At 39.0% G+C, this 16840-nt stretch overlaps 1 long non-coding RNA gene and 1 pseudogene across 2 annotated transcripts in view; one reads left to right on the top strand and one right to left on the bottom strand.

The window, feature by feature from the left end:
* LOC143896857 (uncharacterized) overlaps positions 1 to 16840 on the bottom strand; it is a 59766-nt gene that overhangs the window by 14938 nt on the left and 27988 nt on the right. Inside the window, exon 2 of one of the 2 annotated variants that reach the window (XR_013256780.1) lies at positions 10144 to 10211. The exons of the other annotated variant lie outside the window; for it this stretch is intronic. This is a non-coding gene — a long non-coding RNA (uncharacterized LOC143896857). Of the gene's footprint in view, positions 1 to 10143; positions 10212 to 16840 lie in introns of those variants that run through there. 2 annotated transcript variants of the gene reach the window in all.
* LOC143896899 (uncharacterized) lies at positions 5762 to 9106 on the top strand (annotated as a pseudogene).

Raw genomic sequence — 16840 nt, forward strand, 5'->3', positions numbered from 1 at the left:
ACTAATCTTTTAATTGGCTTTATAGAAATGCAAAATTCTTGTCTAAAATTAAAGTACGCGTCAAAATCTAGGTCATGGTGGTCGATTTTATATCAAAAACGAGAAAAAATTAATATTTTTGTTAATTTTTGGTATACGTAACGACAATATTTGCTTTGTACAAAAATTCCACAATATTAGACCGGCATGACCTAGAGACAACATTTAAGAACAATATCGTGCAATTAGATCTAAGATTGAAAGCCTAGAGAAAAAGATTAGTTTAAATAAACTTTTATATGTGCAAAAGCACATTTAGGTTGACATTGCGTGTAGCGAGAGATGGCGCGGCAATCGAGACAAGGACAGATATAGATATATGACATAGAAAACAGGATTAGAAATGTTGACATTACCGTGGAAATTGTTAAAACAACGCCGCACTGCAAGTGTTTCGTTGCAAAAAAGTGTAATTTGAAAAACGGACTGAAACAAAGTTCTCCTTTACAAGGATACAAAGATGCAACAGCGTGCACGTTACAGCGTAGGACAGTGTGTTACGGCGAGTTACACACCGCTGACACACGCTAAATCAATGAACCCGGCTGTAACGATTAGCGAAATATCGCCCCCCGCACGTACGACCGAACACACACACATACGTTCATGGTTCACCGGACATTCGCAGCTATTGGAGATATCCGGCGACGTCCTTGGCCCGATAAACGGAAGCTCATTTATCCCGACACAACCGCGAGTCCATTCTTGGACGATAACTAAGCGAAGACACGCGATTCTCCCGGCTATAGAGAGATCTAACTTCTCTTAATCTTTCTCCCGGCCCGCGCGGGACGAGCGTCTCGTTACCACGTTATATTCTCCCTCGGCCTCATAAAAGATATCGATTACCGTAAGTAGACCCTCTCGGTGATTAGCGGCACACGGTTCATCACACAGTCTCACGTGACTGACGTGACAAATCTGCCGTCTGATCGAAGATTGAATTACATAAGATATCACTACGTATGCGGTATTATTAAATATTTTGAGAAAATTATATAATCAGAAATATTTTCGCTACACCCGACACGAGTAATACGCAATACGTTTTGACAGTTCGATAATATATTACCGTATGTTCGTGATGCAATAAAAATCTCGCCGAGAAAAATTGCCGTGCCACCAGATGGATAGATACGAGAGGTATAAACAGAAAAAGAGAGGTAAGGCGGAAGGGCGGAGAAAGAGAGAGAGAGAGAGAAAGAGAGAGAGAGAGAGAGAGAGAGAGAGAGAGAGAGAGAGAGAGAGAGAGAGAGAGAGAGAGAGAGAGAGAGAGAGAGAGAGAGAGAGAGAGAGAGAGAGAGAGAGAGAGAGAGAGAGAGAGAGAGAGAGAGAGAGAGAGGAAAATGAAAGAGCGAGAGGACGGAATCTAAGGGAACAACGACGTGGAAAAATCGAGAGAGCTCGGTGTCTTTTCATTCTCGTTTCGACAGCAACGGCGAGAGCGGTGGAAGCGCTTTTCAAGCGCTCCCGTTGGGAGCTTGCTCGGTGTGGTACCGGTGGTTCGCGCACAACAAGATTGCGTTTGCCGTGTCTCCCGCGAGACAATAGGAACAGCAGGGTAGATTGTCAAACGATAACTGGACCACAATGTGATTTTCTCGTTCGCAGCGTTGGCGCTTGCCCGTACATTAGTACCCAAATATTTAATTGCGGCATTCGTAATGCTGGTAAATAGACGCGGAAAGAGCGGACCTCGGACGAATAAATACAACATTGAATTGCATTAATTTCAAATAAACTATACAAGAGACATCACAGAAAGACAAAAAATGTATGTAAAAATTAATTCAGAAATTCAGAAACATATACGCTCTTTTCAAATGTAGAATTTATGATATTTTATCTTGTGGACGAAGATGGAGTTTGTTAGCCGCCCTCACATTATGGAAATTGTACAAGAAATTTATGCAAAATGAAGATATCTATTTCTGATATTCTTGAATTTATGAGAAGAGAGATGAACATTTTTATGTTCTTCCAAGGTACCTGAAAGCTTCGCCGAGGTCAGCCCCGGAAATCCTTTTGTCAAAAATTTCTCAACTTTTTCCTCTCGCCGAGAGCGAAGTACAGAGTATACCTATGTGAGAAACTACATATATATGAGCCCTGTTGAATTTACTCGGATCCCAAGTTTAATAAATATCCGGATCACGAAGAAGCAAGAAGCTGCCTGCTCCTCTCACGGAAAATCGTGTTCGTATTTTATTCTCCACGTGATTTCACGCTTACATGAAGTGCGCTCCACCATAAAACTAGTCGCCTTCAAAGGCGAGCGCGATGCAAAGTGTCTTCGAGTGTCTGGTGTAATATAAAAATATGCGCGACGTAGAGAAAAAAAAACCCTTAAAGTGTGTCGGACCGCTTCTCCGATTTACGTTCGAAAGACCGTCCAAAAAGAAAACTCTTGTATAGCGCGACTTTACCGATCTACGTTCGCAATAAGCGAATTATCGCGGAGTAATTTGCGTGAGCTAAAATTATCTGTCCGGAGAACATCATCGCGATTATTCGCGCGAGTCCGCGCGCGGACGGGAGAGGAAGCTTCCTTAAGGCCACGGTGTATTCGATGCTTCGAATAAGATAGCGCGATCGCCCTCGTCCACATCACACCCGGATGTAGATAGCACGTCGAATTTTGATATTATCGCGATGCGGCGAGTTTGAAGGTAATTCAGCGGCGACGCTTCCGTTTTCGTACACACCTATACTAGCGAGTTTATCTGCTGTTGTTACATTTATGTCACACCCTTATCAGTTACATCATTTCAGACCACTTTGACACATGAACCGTTCGATTATCGCGGGTATACTTTTTTACATCTCTTATATTTATACACTAATTAATCATCTTTAGGATCATAGAAAGATAACGTATCAAAGGAAATAAGTAATATAATCTGTCATTGTGTTGTATATATACACACGTATAATGACACTTATATAAAGTTGCTAATTTTCTATGCCGGATGAAATGAGATATATGGTTGCTTTGTCAGAATTATGCAAGATAAAAAGACGTGATTTCGATATGAGAGACAGACAAAGGGCAGAAGATGGCTGTCAAGCGACGAGAAAATGAACCAAAGCGGCTCGCGGGTAATAATGAGGCATAAAACATTAAGCGCAAGAACGCCTCGGACATCGCCAAAGGCCCCCTCTTAGCACACTTAATAAATACGTTTATCGCTTCAGTGGCTCTCGTCCATCGGCTGAGTGGATCCAGTGACGTCACTGGCGCTCCTCTAACGTCATGTCACGATAAAACAAAACGGCCGCAGAACCGCAGCGAAGATATTGACCAGTGTCCACGCGCGGTCGCGGCTCACTCTTCCGTCCGCCGCTCTGACAAAGTATTCCCCGGTTGCCCACCTGTGCCTCCGCTCCGCTGGCAAGCTTACCTCTCAAACAAAAATTCTCGACGACAAAATGCGCCGCAGCCAGAGACTTAGGTCAGTCCAACAATACGTTCAGGAATCCTGCGTTGAATACACACGCTATAGCTTATTTATCACTGCGCTGACGTGTGTGAATTAATTAAGATGCACTTGTTCGAAACAGAGAGGACCACAAAACAGACTCGATGGATGATAAGATAGAGATAACATACTGTTAAGATATCGGATAAGGTATTATTATCGGGTAATCTAACGTTCTTGCCTAAATAAAAAGATATCAGTTTTTATAATTAAAAGATCAACGCGATCTATACTATCAATAAATGAGCAGAGAACAGTGATCGGCTGAAAAATTCCTACGATGAAATAACGCCGTGTATCACTTCCGCAAGACGTTCGTGACATTGGATTTCCGTAGAACGCTCTCACGATTATCTTCGCGCTTCCGCGTTGTTCGAGGTCGTCACGCGGAAAATTCACTTGGCAAAGTATGATTGCCATTAATTATGCCGCGCGTGTTACGATAATTGCCACCTCGGGCGGAGCAGGGTGTTAATTACTCGCAGTCGTTCAAAGTCACGACGACGACCGAGAGAGCCAGGGACAGATAATCGGCCGGAATTGCAAAATCGATCGCGAGGCAGATGCACCGATTGTGAAAGACTCCCGGATCGTAATTGCATTTTCTCTTTGCCGGTTTTCAATTTGCATTCCGCCGGGTTTACGGGATTATCTGATGTTCATCTTCCGGAGGGGACCGCTCGCACCTATTGTTGATCCGATGGATCTAGCCGAATAACGCCGGGCACTCTATCCAGTGACCCACATACGGTTTACGAGCCATCGTCCCGTAGAAAATCCCGTATTCCGATAAAGTGACGAGTGTGGGCCCCGACCGCGCGCGCGCGCGCGCACACGCACATACCGTGATAACGCCGACCATCCTGTTTTTTTTTTGTCGCGGCGGTATCACTTTGTTTTTAAAACGCGGACGTAAATTCGACGGAGGATAAAAAGAGACCCCCTGCCCAAAGCCTGACACGTCACATCTAACAGATTGGAGGATGATAGTCGTTGGCAAAAAAAGGAAGGCGGCGTTTTGCAGATACACACGTCGTATTTTCGATAATCGAGACGAAAGAAACGCGAACTAATGGTATACAGTGTGACCTTTGGGAGTACGGCCCAATACAGCCGAAGACATTAACAGTGATTTGTGTTTCGAGTAATGTTACGTGACACGGAACTCCACACGAATCGATTAGACATTAGAATAATGAATTCTATATTTATTCATTCAATTTGAATATATCCGCACCACAAACGTACTGAATTTCAGTTTGCAGTTCAATTTATAATCCTTTATCAAGAAACAAAGAAAGAAAGTTTTAATTCACGCATTCTTTGTCTTGTTCTATTTTACTCGTCATTATACACACGTAAAAGCTGTAATGCCAAAAATTTTGATATGTTATTCCACCAAATGCATTTTGCTCGGTCTGGAAAACTTGCCAGCTCTCTAAAAATACTTGATATATATATATATACAATATTTCTTAGTTAAAATTAAAACACATCCTCACGTGTCATTATTCTCCGCCTTGATTGATACAAAAGAAACTGTGAGTTATGTGTGAGCGTTTTTGTTTACATTTCTGTTAACAGAATAAACATTATTGCAGAGTCGCAATTTCTCGAGGAAAGAACACGGATATAATCCATCAAATATAGCATTGTTGACATTACCGCATTACATAAAATGACTATTATATCATTATGTACACGATAAAATGTACGCGGTGAATTAGGTCTCTGAGCAAAAGTGGAAACCATAGTATTTTTTATTTAATTTATAAGTTTTGAGATATATATATATATATATATATAAAGCTCAGAGTGCATATTTGAATAACTAATACGATAATAAAACTAAATAATAAAAGTAATTATGTAGAAAAATAAAAATATTTTTAAAAAATTCAAGTTGTGAGTAAAATATCAAAAGAAAATAATGTGATAAAGGAAAAAGAAAACAAATATACATGATGAACAAAATCTGAAATCAAGCTAACGATGCGAAAGTGAATTAAACGATAGCGATAAAATAATGTGATGTAAAGGAAGAAGAAAACAAACATAAATGACGAGCAAAATCTGAAATCAAGCTAACGATGCGAAAGTTAAAAAGAAAATCGGAAAGTTCGGCGAGGTATATAAATAGAAATTTTCGAAACACCATTTCGACCTTCGATCAATTTTTTCTCACGCGCACACAAGTCTCTTGGATTAGCTTGGATTAGCTTGGATTTGAGCGTTACGTAAGAATGACGATGCAAATCAAGGATGTACACACGTTGAACCGGTACAACAACATTCATAAGATTTATGAGCCGCGATAGAGTCCATAATTCTTACAATAAAAAGTTGTACAGCGCTCAAAATATTCTGGTTCAAAATAGAGACAATTGAAAGATTCAGAGAATAAATACTTTAATTTATATTTTACCCAACATTGTGACATTTTGTTTCAACCGCACGCGACCGTGCGTTTTAATTTTTAATTTAGCAAGCGGGAACCCAGTTCTCGTTTTAGTTCCCAGCACACGTCAATGTTTCAGCGGATGGACAAACAACTTCATCGCGGTAATTATATTTTGCAACGGCACATTCGTTCGAAGAATGTAAACGTTTAGAGTGCGATGCTTTAGTAAGAATTTCAGGTGTTATAAGTAAGGTTACGTAGGTAGTCCGCGATTAAATACTTCATTATCGTTGCCCTCATAACGACCACATGCCGGAATTCCTGTTGACAAACCAACTAATTTCGCGGGTTATATATATATATATATATATATATATATATATATATATATAGTCTCGTAAATAGATTAAAGATATATATATTCAAAGGCAATATTTGCTATTTTCAACTGAAATACCATCCCCCCGTAATGAATAAATGTTTAATAAATATGTGTATAAATACACATAACCCTGTTGATCTATATTTGTAAAACAAGTTTATTTGTTAAATTATTTGTAATCGTTCTGTTAATTTTTATTTCAGCACTATTTCTCGTTACAGTTTTTTATTTACATTTTTTGTACTTAAAATAACATAAATGTATGTTTGCGCTTTGGAAACAGAAAAAGGGAAAAAAGCAAATATATATAAAATGCAACAAAAAGAATAGATTCATATAATTGTGACAACTTTGAAAACTTCAGATAAAATGATACGATTTTATTTGAACCGCTAATTGTTATATTTATACACAATACTGATCAAAAGTTTAGATGCACCGGAAGTAATAAATGCAAAAAGTCGAGGTTAATTGACAAGATAAATAGTTATGACATTGCTTTAAACATGCTTTTAAATTGTGTTGAGGAAATGTGGAAAGACAGGAAAAACCTAGAAATTTTTGCAACGTGACGTGGACTTTTCAATCACTAAATTTGAGTCCCATTAAATTATTATAGGTACGTTCAAACTTGTGGTTGCATATATGTGTAATTTTTCCTACTTGAGGCGCTATTTGATTACGCAATTTCAAAAACTTCAAAACAAAAAGACAAATTGTACATACATCCAATATACAAATTAGCGAAAAACATCACAATAGTTCAAAAACTTACAGAATCGAGATTTCTGCGGCCAAAAAAGGAAAAGACAAAATTATTGCAAACTCTGAACGAGATATATCGTACGAGACGCATTCATTATATGAAATGTCAACGTCCTTGCGTCCTCGAATGACCTTAGGACTTGAATCGATTCGAATCACCATGCAGCGATCGTGAAACTACCAAACCGAGTAATACAGGATTTTGTAAGGACAATTTTACGAGACCCTTGCGAGGAAATTACATATGAGATTACATAAATACTTAATGTATACATAAATATATAAATAACCAAATTACAAGGGAAACGCCGTAATCAGGATTGGACGTCAGGACTGGATCTTGATTGCCCATAATATTATTTTTAGTAAATTTTGTATACCATTATTTGCCCCTACGCAAAATTCACTAAAAATAATATTATGGGCAATTACGACGTTTTCCCTTGTAATTTGATTGTGTATCATGTACGGTTGTATTTTTACTTATCTACTTATTATATACGTATATAAATAACATTACATCTTTATGCGAGCAGAAGTATATTATCATCATCTTGGCAAAAGAGAGAAAGACGTAGATCTAATAAGATATTGAATTAATTACAATCTATAGAAATCTTATCAATAAGTAAAATCCATGTTTGTACAATACATTTAATTATACATTTTAAGTACTTAATAATCGCTATATTTAATCTGTTTTGAATTAGATTAAAATCTGGAGAAACATATTTTTATATTTTGTACATACACGTGGGACTTCACACCAGGCGCGTGTGGAAACCGTAAGAAAACCACATGTGAAATGATAAACCATCTGTAAAATGCAATGAGACATATAATCGAACTTGACTGCTTGGAATGGCTGATTGTACGTCATAAAACACATGTGCAAGAAGCAAGAAGATATCAGAAAAGTAAACGTCATGTTCAATAAAATATTGGAGCCTCTTTAAAATGAGGACTGCATCTCGTGTTCCAATCGAGCCGCCGCAAGGCCGTAGCCGGAAAAAAATTTGGGGGGGGTCCAGTGGGATCTACTCGGCGAACTAAGGAGTATGTGTAGTCCATTCCAAAATTAAGAGAGATACGCGAGTTTGAAGTTTTTTGTGAAAATTTTTCCTTAAACAAATTTTGACAGTACTTTTTGACCAGCCCGTCGTAATTATTCGATAGATCTATTTAAAAAATCTAATCAGTTCTAAATTGAGCCAAACGCAAATTTTATAAAGAGAACTTTATTAATACGCATTCTCGTTCGCGAGTTAGAGCGCAATAAGCAGCATACATAACGTACCTAAGTTCGAGATCATGGACAAAAAACTTTTTTACATTTTGTAATTTCTTGGGGTCTGAAACGTTGACATTTGATGAAAAAAGAGAGGGCAATTTTTAAATAAAGAAGCCACGAGGAGCTTATATTTTCTACTTGCATTTTCTAAAAGTGCCTGCACACGTATAGCGGCGTTGCGAAGATCGAGTTGCAACGATACCGCGTTACACACAACAAGCTTCCTCTCTTTATCCTGGGTAAGCTACACAATACTAACGAAATGCCTCATAATGAAAGTGAGACAGAAAAGCTAAAAAAAGACGCAAAAGGCTTCAGCAAACGTTCCGCTTCGTGTATATCGGGAACGCGAAGTCTTCTGTAAACGCCACGTTAAAGAAATGGAAAAGAAGCATCCGCGCTTCTCGTACTCAAACATATCCTATCTTTCACGCAAAGACCAGCCGAGTGTCTTGACGGAGAGAAGGAAAATCATGAGCAGAAACCAGACGTGTATATCGTTTTCTTCGTTCAGCTGCCTGAAGTGCGAGAGGAGCACTTCAGTGGATACTTACTCTTCGTCGATCGAATCTGCCGTATTTACTAGTATTTATGTCTGCAGATTGCGGCGCGTGTCTCGAATAGCAACTTTCTTGAGAAACCGACGACGATTCGGCGTGTAATTCAAACGTCGTCTTGATGAGCGTCGAGCGTCTGCGCCGTCTGCCTCGAGCGATTATTACTGTCTGCAGCCTCGACGGAGGAATTAGCTTAATTGAAGAATTAGTTTAGGGAGCCCGACTCACGCTCGCGTTCCCGGGAATGGGAGGAGCTCGAGAAACACGCGCAGGATCGCATCTCGCGTATGATAATCGTAATCGGGACATTCGAGGAACATTATTCGGGGCGCCGAGCGCGACGATAACGCGTCACTTACCTCACGTGTATATATATAAGCAGGTGTTGCAGTTAACGCCGAATAAAATGTAGAACACAAACTTATGAGAAGAGAGAATATAACGGATTATGATTCTAAGAAAAGAGCTATATGAGTGGAAACATTTATATTGCACAAAAATTATAGTTTCTGGAAAAATTAATGCATGTTATAAGTCGCGTACCGCATCCGCATTAGATTATACTACGTACATCATATAAGAATTATATAGAAAAGATAATAGATAACTTTGTAGAACGTTAGTTGCCGTAACTATATACCATCTTTGCGGAAATAGTTGAACGGAAGACACACTTCTTCCGTTTATTGACGTTGATATACCATGATACGTTCGATAGTTCTTCATGCACGAAGTGTAATGCACTAGTAAGTAGGTTAAGACGCAGTACAGCTATATCGTATTGCCACAAAACTTAGGAAACTTAAGAATTCTTAAGGCGTAGCAACGCTCACGTGCGAAACAAGCAAAACAAGCGATTATAACTTTGCGAATTTCTGTTGTATTATTTAATTATGTATATATAATATATGTGTGTATGTATATTGATCTCATTAAATAAATATATCTATACATATTCAATTTTTCAAAAATCTCCTATATAAAAACACAACTAATATAGGAATAAGTATATTTCTTGTAAAAAAATATATATATATATTTATTTGTGAATATCTCTGTGCTAAAGCTATATTATTTAAATGTACAATAAATGTTGCATATAACAAATTTAAAGGAACGTAACAATGTAAATATTATATACGATATGAGAGAGATAAATATATATTGCGTATTAATAATATTTCAAGTTCATTTTTATCTTTCGAAACAATCATACTCACCTGCGTCCGTATTAATAAGCAGAAAGAGAAGGAAGCAGGAAGGGTGGATAAAGCAGAAAAGGATGCACCTCACAGCTCTGTAAACAGACAAGACTCGGTAACTATTTAATTAATTTTTATTTGCATTTATCGTATAATCACTCATAAGTACCAGGGATACGTAAACAATTAGTTCGAATTAGCTTAAATACAAATAACCTAAAACACATCGTCGCTGTTACTTTTTTTTTTATTAACATTATATTCACAGACAAGACCATGATCGCAATCGCGAATACTCCATTCCGCATTTTTCCTTCATAGCGCTCTATATATTATTTATACATGTACAATCGACCCGTATATTAATTTCGGCTCGCCGAAAAATCCGCAGATTTTTCTCCATGAAGGTCCTTTTCTTAAGGACGTCTATTGTTGCGAATAATAATTGTTGTGAACTATACCGTGATATGAATTTTTGCATAACGCGAACACATAGTATATGTAATATCCCGTTCGGTCGATTCGACTGTTAGGAAGCGAATGAGTGAAATCAGGACGCGCGCACAAAGATTTATGGGCAGCTCGTGATATTTTAATCTTTCTTGAAAGAAAAAAATAGACGGTCAATTGTAAATATAGAAAATAAAACCGCAACCGTCTACAACATTTAGCATTATGCAAAAGTCTCTTTTTTTATCGATACTATTCGATACGAATACCTGCTTGTGTTTATTATTACCAGCCTTGATCAATTAGATTTTATGCATGCCTCATTACAGCTACAGTTTATGGATCTAAAAAAGCTTACGTTAATTGGAAACAGTTGATCAAAGCTGATCCCAGATCGGCTATGGATAAAACGAGCAATAACGCACCTCGCTGATAATCGCCCGTAATTATTGCTTCGAAAGTGGTTGCGTACTCTCCACTGCAAATGCATCCCGCAACAATCCCAGCGTTCCGACCCGTCGGGCCGTCGATTACAGCGATGCATTTTACGTAGAGACACACACACACACACACACACGTAGAATGGCGTTTGCACAGTTTGCGAGAACTTGTCTTTGGGGGGCGGGGGGAGGGGGACGTTGAAAAATCGCATACGTGAAAAAGGGCTACTTAACTTACGCATACAAGTTACGCGAGACAATTACACCATGGAAACACGTAGATTGCGCACTTGCTGGGGAACCCGCGGAGAATCCTACTCGCTAATTTGTTCGTGCGTTTTTACGACTACTTACACGTATTATTACAGTGGATTCGTATCGATCTCTGCACGCTCTCGTCAACGGATCGGGAGACCCGACCTGGCGCTCTCAGTCACTCGCTTCGACTCTCGGAAATGGCAAACGGCAATCGCGATCCGTAACAAGGTCAATACCGCTTTTATACACATTGCGATGTTTTTGCAATATCTACTATACATCCGAATGGACACACTACAACTTAACAAACATTTATCCTCAATAAATTGTCCTAACAGTTTTTAATCGTATTATTTTGCGTCAACTTATAACATAAATAGCATTTACATCTGACCAACGTAATACAATTAAAAATCTCTAAAGGCGTCTAATTTTACGATAACGATATTGAGGGAGCAGAGGGAATGGATACGGCGTGTATATTTCTCGAAATCTGCTTGAAAGATCGCGCGTGAGATGTCACTAGCATTTTGCCTAACAACGATTGCGGGAATGGCCACCCACCATACAAATTGGTTGATCAACTAATCGAAGGTAGGTACGCGTAGAACTATATACGATTACGGTATCATACTCTCGCTATCTCGCGGAACAGAACTTGGATTTCCCACGCAAAGCCACGATATCGAAAGCATGAGGGTCGCGCGTGTGTGCGTATAACTAGCTGTCGCTGCGATTTGCAAGTTAAACTTCGCCGCCGCGTTGCTCAATAGAAGATGATAAATAAATAAATCAGCGATAACGAGAGCTAATCAATCTCGAGACCGCACTGCGCAAGTCCGTCGAGAATGCACTCGATAAAATGTTACAACGAGCGATATCACTGCTATTCATCGATCTATTAAATACATTTGCATTCAACTTGTTGGAATGAATTTTTAAGACGGCCAGTAGATTCTTTTTGGATAATATATGAACATAACGAATGACGATGACTCGTGATTTCATTTCTCACACGAAATTACTAACCGCTAATTGAAAAGACACGTCATCCTCGATCTATCTGTAAAACTTGTTGAAATTTTTTTTAGTATTGGTATAATTAAAAGACCAATGGTCTTTTAATTAATTAATCTAGCCTCATACTTTACAACTTCATTTTCGTATTATTTTATTTTGCTTTGAGAAAAGATATGTTATTACAAAGAGGAAAGAAAGGAACTGACGTTACGCCGCGGCCGATTTGTCGAGACCGCCGGCGCTTAATAAGCGCGCGTATATATTTATATGGATTAATGAAAAACCGTGCCTCGCGCGCTTTTGAACGGGAGAAATCGCTCGCAACAATTGGCAGGTCACGCACACTCGTTTCGTCGAGTCGAATGCCGAAGGCATTCGAATTGCCTTCCTGTCATTACGCGCGGTGCCTGACAAGGTCTGACAAGTCGCATCGTCCGACACGTCGCGCAAATGTGAACGAGAAGCCAGATGCCGGGCGACATACGCGCGACACACTCCCCATTTCCGAATCGGAAAGTTTCGATGCAAAAATGAAGTAAAAATCCACAATTTGTAGGTTCACTTTAGATAGACAATCATATTCGTAATATACATTAAATTAGTACATACGGCTAAACTGAATTTCTAAGAAATACTTTTCTCTGCACAGACAGTTTCGACAATCATTTTACGACAATAAAATGGAATACGTCTCAAAAACTGAAAATCCAAATTAAATAAAAGTTATTAATATAAAAATATTCTCTTTTTTTTTGTTGACCCGAGAGTAAGTTTGTTGTTTAAATCACATGACATATGTTACAAAAGAAGAGCTTCATAAATTATAGATTTACTCCATATTGGTATTAAATCTTCATAATTAGTTCCTATTATTCTCTCACATTTCTCTCTTGCAACAAGATTTACTCTATTTTTTTAAGTTATACTGACTTTGTTATCGGATGAGAATAGCCGGATGGCACTGTTGATCGTGATGAAAGTCGATTCCTGCGCTATCCCAATAAAACTATTACAAAATAGACATCTTTCACAGATTATATTTATACATAATATACACACGCATAATATACCAATATATGGATTGTCTATGATAGAATAAACGGGGAGGGGCCATTTCGTATATAAATATATTCTATATAAATATATTTTTCATAAATATATAATCCTTGCTTCCCCAGGGAATGACCCGAGATACTTTACTGTCGTGCATGACAATACAACATCCGCGCGTGTGTGCTTCGCGCTTGGATCGGTCACGGCCATTTAATCGTCCCATCCGTGCGTTATGTGGGTATTGAAAGCAAAAGTGATGTAAGTCAAGATTCTCATAATCGCGTCAAAGAGGAAATCTCGATTTGGATTTAAATAGTTGTTTTTATGCGTGGCGCCCATTTCCGCTAACGCGACGATAAGATGATCGATATAAAATTTTAATTTTTACAAAATCTCCCGACGATCCCGCAATTTCATACCGCGTATGGATCACGATCTTTTGACGTGCGCGTTATTATTCAATCCTGCCAATCACGACAATTGCGAAAAGTTAATGGAAATGTACGTAATGTATGGAGGATACATATCGACAATACATATATTTGAAACGCGGGGATACATCGGCGATGGCAAAACGACGCGATGGTTATCGATCAAGCTGCTCCAAGCTGGGTTCTTATCAATTATCCATGCTCGGAGCCGCGTGAGCTTAGCCTCATTCGTCAACGGTTTTAACGGCGAGTAAACGAGTTGCGCTCCGCGAATTAATGCCGCGTAACTAACAATGGAAAAACGCCGCATCTCTCCCGCGGCGCCTGCGGCGCTGCATTCTATGCAACGAATTACATAATTCGAGGAACGAATGGCACTCCGCCACGTGATCGCGCGATATTTTGTTGCGTTTACGACGGCGCTTTGTGAGAAGCCTATACCGAGCGAGAATTATTTATATATAGAGAATCGAGAATGGAGAACTCGTTTTCGCGCGAAGTGGAAAATTTTTGCCCATATACAACGCGAGAACGAATCCACGTTTAAACTGTGATAATGCATAATTTCGCGATAAAGGTGTGTCGCGGTGATAGTAATATTTGTAAGTGAAATGAAGCGTATATGGGATTTGACACATTAATGATAAGGCTCGAATAAATTTTTCCACGGCGTTACGAAAATTAGTCCTCTCGACCAATCCGGCAGAAACAGCGTTTCCAGTGCGGTCAACCAGAACAACACCGCAATGAAAATCAACGAACACACGCGTTTAAGTGAAATGTCGTTGGCCATGAGTTATGGATCGGATCGACAATTTATGGGTTTTAACTCACCTGTCCGGTAATGTAATTAACGTGCAAAACGCAACGAGTGTCACCTAAGTAGATGAGCTGCCTCGCGCGAATAAAAGTTTCTTGAGATTTTAATCATCGATAATTACATTGATAATAAAAAGCAAGTAGTAAAAATCAGACAAAATCTAATAATCATAATCGTCCAAGTGTGTAATTCTAATCTGTTTCGATAAAAGACGCGGGAAAATAAATAACTGCTTTAATCAAGACGCTTGGTTATTCCACAGGATTGACCAGTCAATCCTAGGAATACCGCGTTTCGGGCTTTGACCATAATATATATTATGTTTATTAACTTCAGCTACCGCCAGGAAGTGGGCGGGAAAATAAATGGAAACGTCTGTAGCCAAGAGGACCAAGTTATCGAAACAGTGAAAACGCTGATAACACGAAAAAATCTTACGGTTCCCATATTCGAAAAAAAAATGTTTTTCAACATATTACGGGCATTACATTCCGATATTGCTTTTGATATCGGAAGTTCAAAATCGCAATTGGAGTTACACGAAGGCAAAAAGCACGTCGAAGAATGGTATCGTGGCGCGAAACGGGAAGCGTTATCAGATATCCGTGGCTATCTTTGTGTTGTCCAAACATTACTCGTAACACACAACGTAGTAATATTGTGATTGTTTGGCGCTCCCCACGAGGGACGAGAGCGCGTCAATTTTAGCCGCGCCGCCGCTGACAGGCTATAGTAGTGCCAAGGTCGTGCCGTTGGCTTTTCTCTCGATTCGCCATGCTATTTCGAGGATTTTCTTAAATTTGTCGCGCGGTACGTCAACTATCGCCAGCGCGAAATACTGAAATATTGGCGTCCAAAATTTTCGCCGACGCGAAACGACTTTGGAAGAGTTCGTGCGAAGATTAATGTTATTTCCCAATTCGTTTTTGACGTTGTTCTCGGTGTTATTAGGAGAGAACAGTAGCAATATTTTCGCTAACAAAGAGCGAAGCGTAATATTATCATTAATTAGGAGAGTTTAATGTTATTTGCGATTTAACATTAATATCGAATATCGCACACATTAGCAAAGCTGAATATTATGTTAATTGAATTAGAGCAGCGTGATAAATCACCGTGGAAAATACACAGAATCACAGAATATGTTATATATTCTTTACACAATTATATATATATATATATATATATATATATATATGTTAATTTCTTCTGGGCTAAATAAACCCCTCTAATCTTTTTTAAAAATTGCAATTCAAAATTTAATCATTAAAATATTTTTCGTCAAGTATCAAAAAACGAATAACAATCCTCTTCAAAATTTTTATTCAGGAAAAAATTATTATTTTTATCTCGTCCGAAAAATATATCGTTGAAATTATGGTCGAGAGTTTTATGACACTTTGTGTTATACCGGAGAGAGTTAAATATAATTTATCAAGAACGGCAAAAATACTTCTCCGTTGCACAACGCAACTTGCGATAAAGTTTCGTTGACGCAGAAGCGCTCCGTACATCCCGTCCGTGTGTCGACGACGTACACCAACACACAGGCACGAAATCTCGTATTCGTCACCACGCCAGCAGCACCGTTTGTCATCGTGGCGTCCGCAACACCAATGTCTCTGGGGTCACCGGAGCCTTTTAATCAGTCCGTAGACCAATTTGTTTTAATATGCCTTCTCCCTGTCATTTTCCACTTAACCAAATACCACGTTACTTAAGTTAAGAAACGTGGTCTCGATCGTTCGCAGCGAATTAACGAAACACAATCGCATCTCGGGATAACTTCCGTGAAACTTCTCACATTTTTGCAGGACATGCATAATTTTGCTGTAATTATAAATAATTTAAATGTCTGTTGTCGATCAATCGCGAACATTTGCGCCTGTGCAACCTACAACTTGGCCTTTTGGGATTTCGTATCGTATCGTACCTATATATTGTGAGCGAACTGAACTTACATCCTTACATCGGGAAGTGACCTGATTTCCGGCAATGTGCTCGACCCACTTGTTCCCCGCTCGGTAACTCTATCCGCATTGATCATATGTCGTGCATCGCCATCATTATCGATTGCCGCGCTCGTCTTTGTCTGATAAAAAAAAATAATCGCGATCATCCAACGCAACGAGGAAGCAACGTGTAATCTCGCGTGAACGCAGATCCGGGCCCCCGGGTTATTTTCGAGACAATGGCGCGAACACGAATACGTTTTTCCGGCTTCACCCACTCTTGTTTCCGAGCTTATCACG

Source organism: Temnothorax americanus, unplaced genomic scaffold (genome assembly GCF_048541705.1).
Source record: "Temnothorax americanus isolate GAGA-0224 unplaced genomic scaffold, ASM4854170v1 Scaffold2, whole genome shotgun sequence".
NCBI classification, from domain to species: Eukaryota; Metazoa; Arthropoda; class Insecta; order Hymenoptera; family Formicidae; genus Temnothorax; species Temnothorax americanus.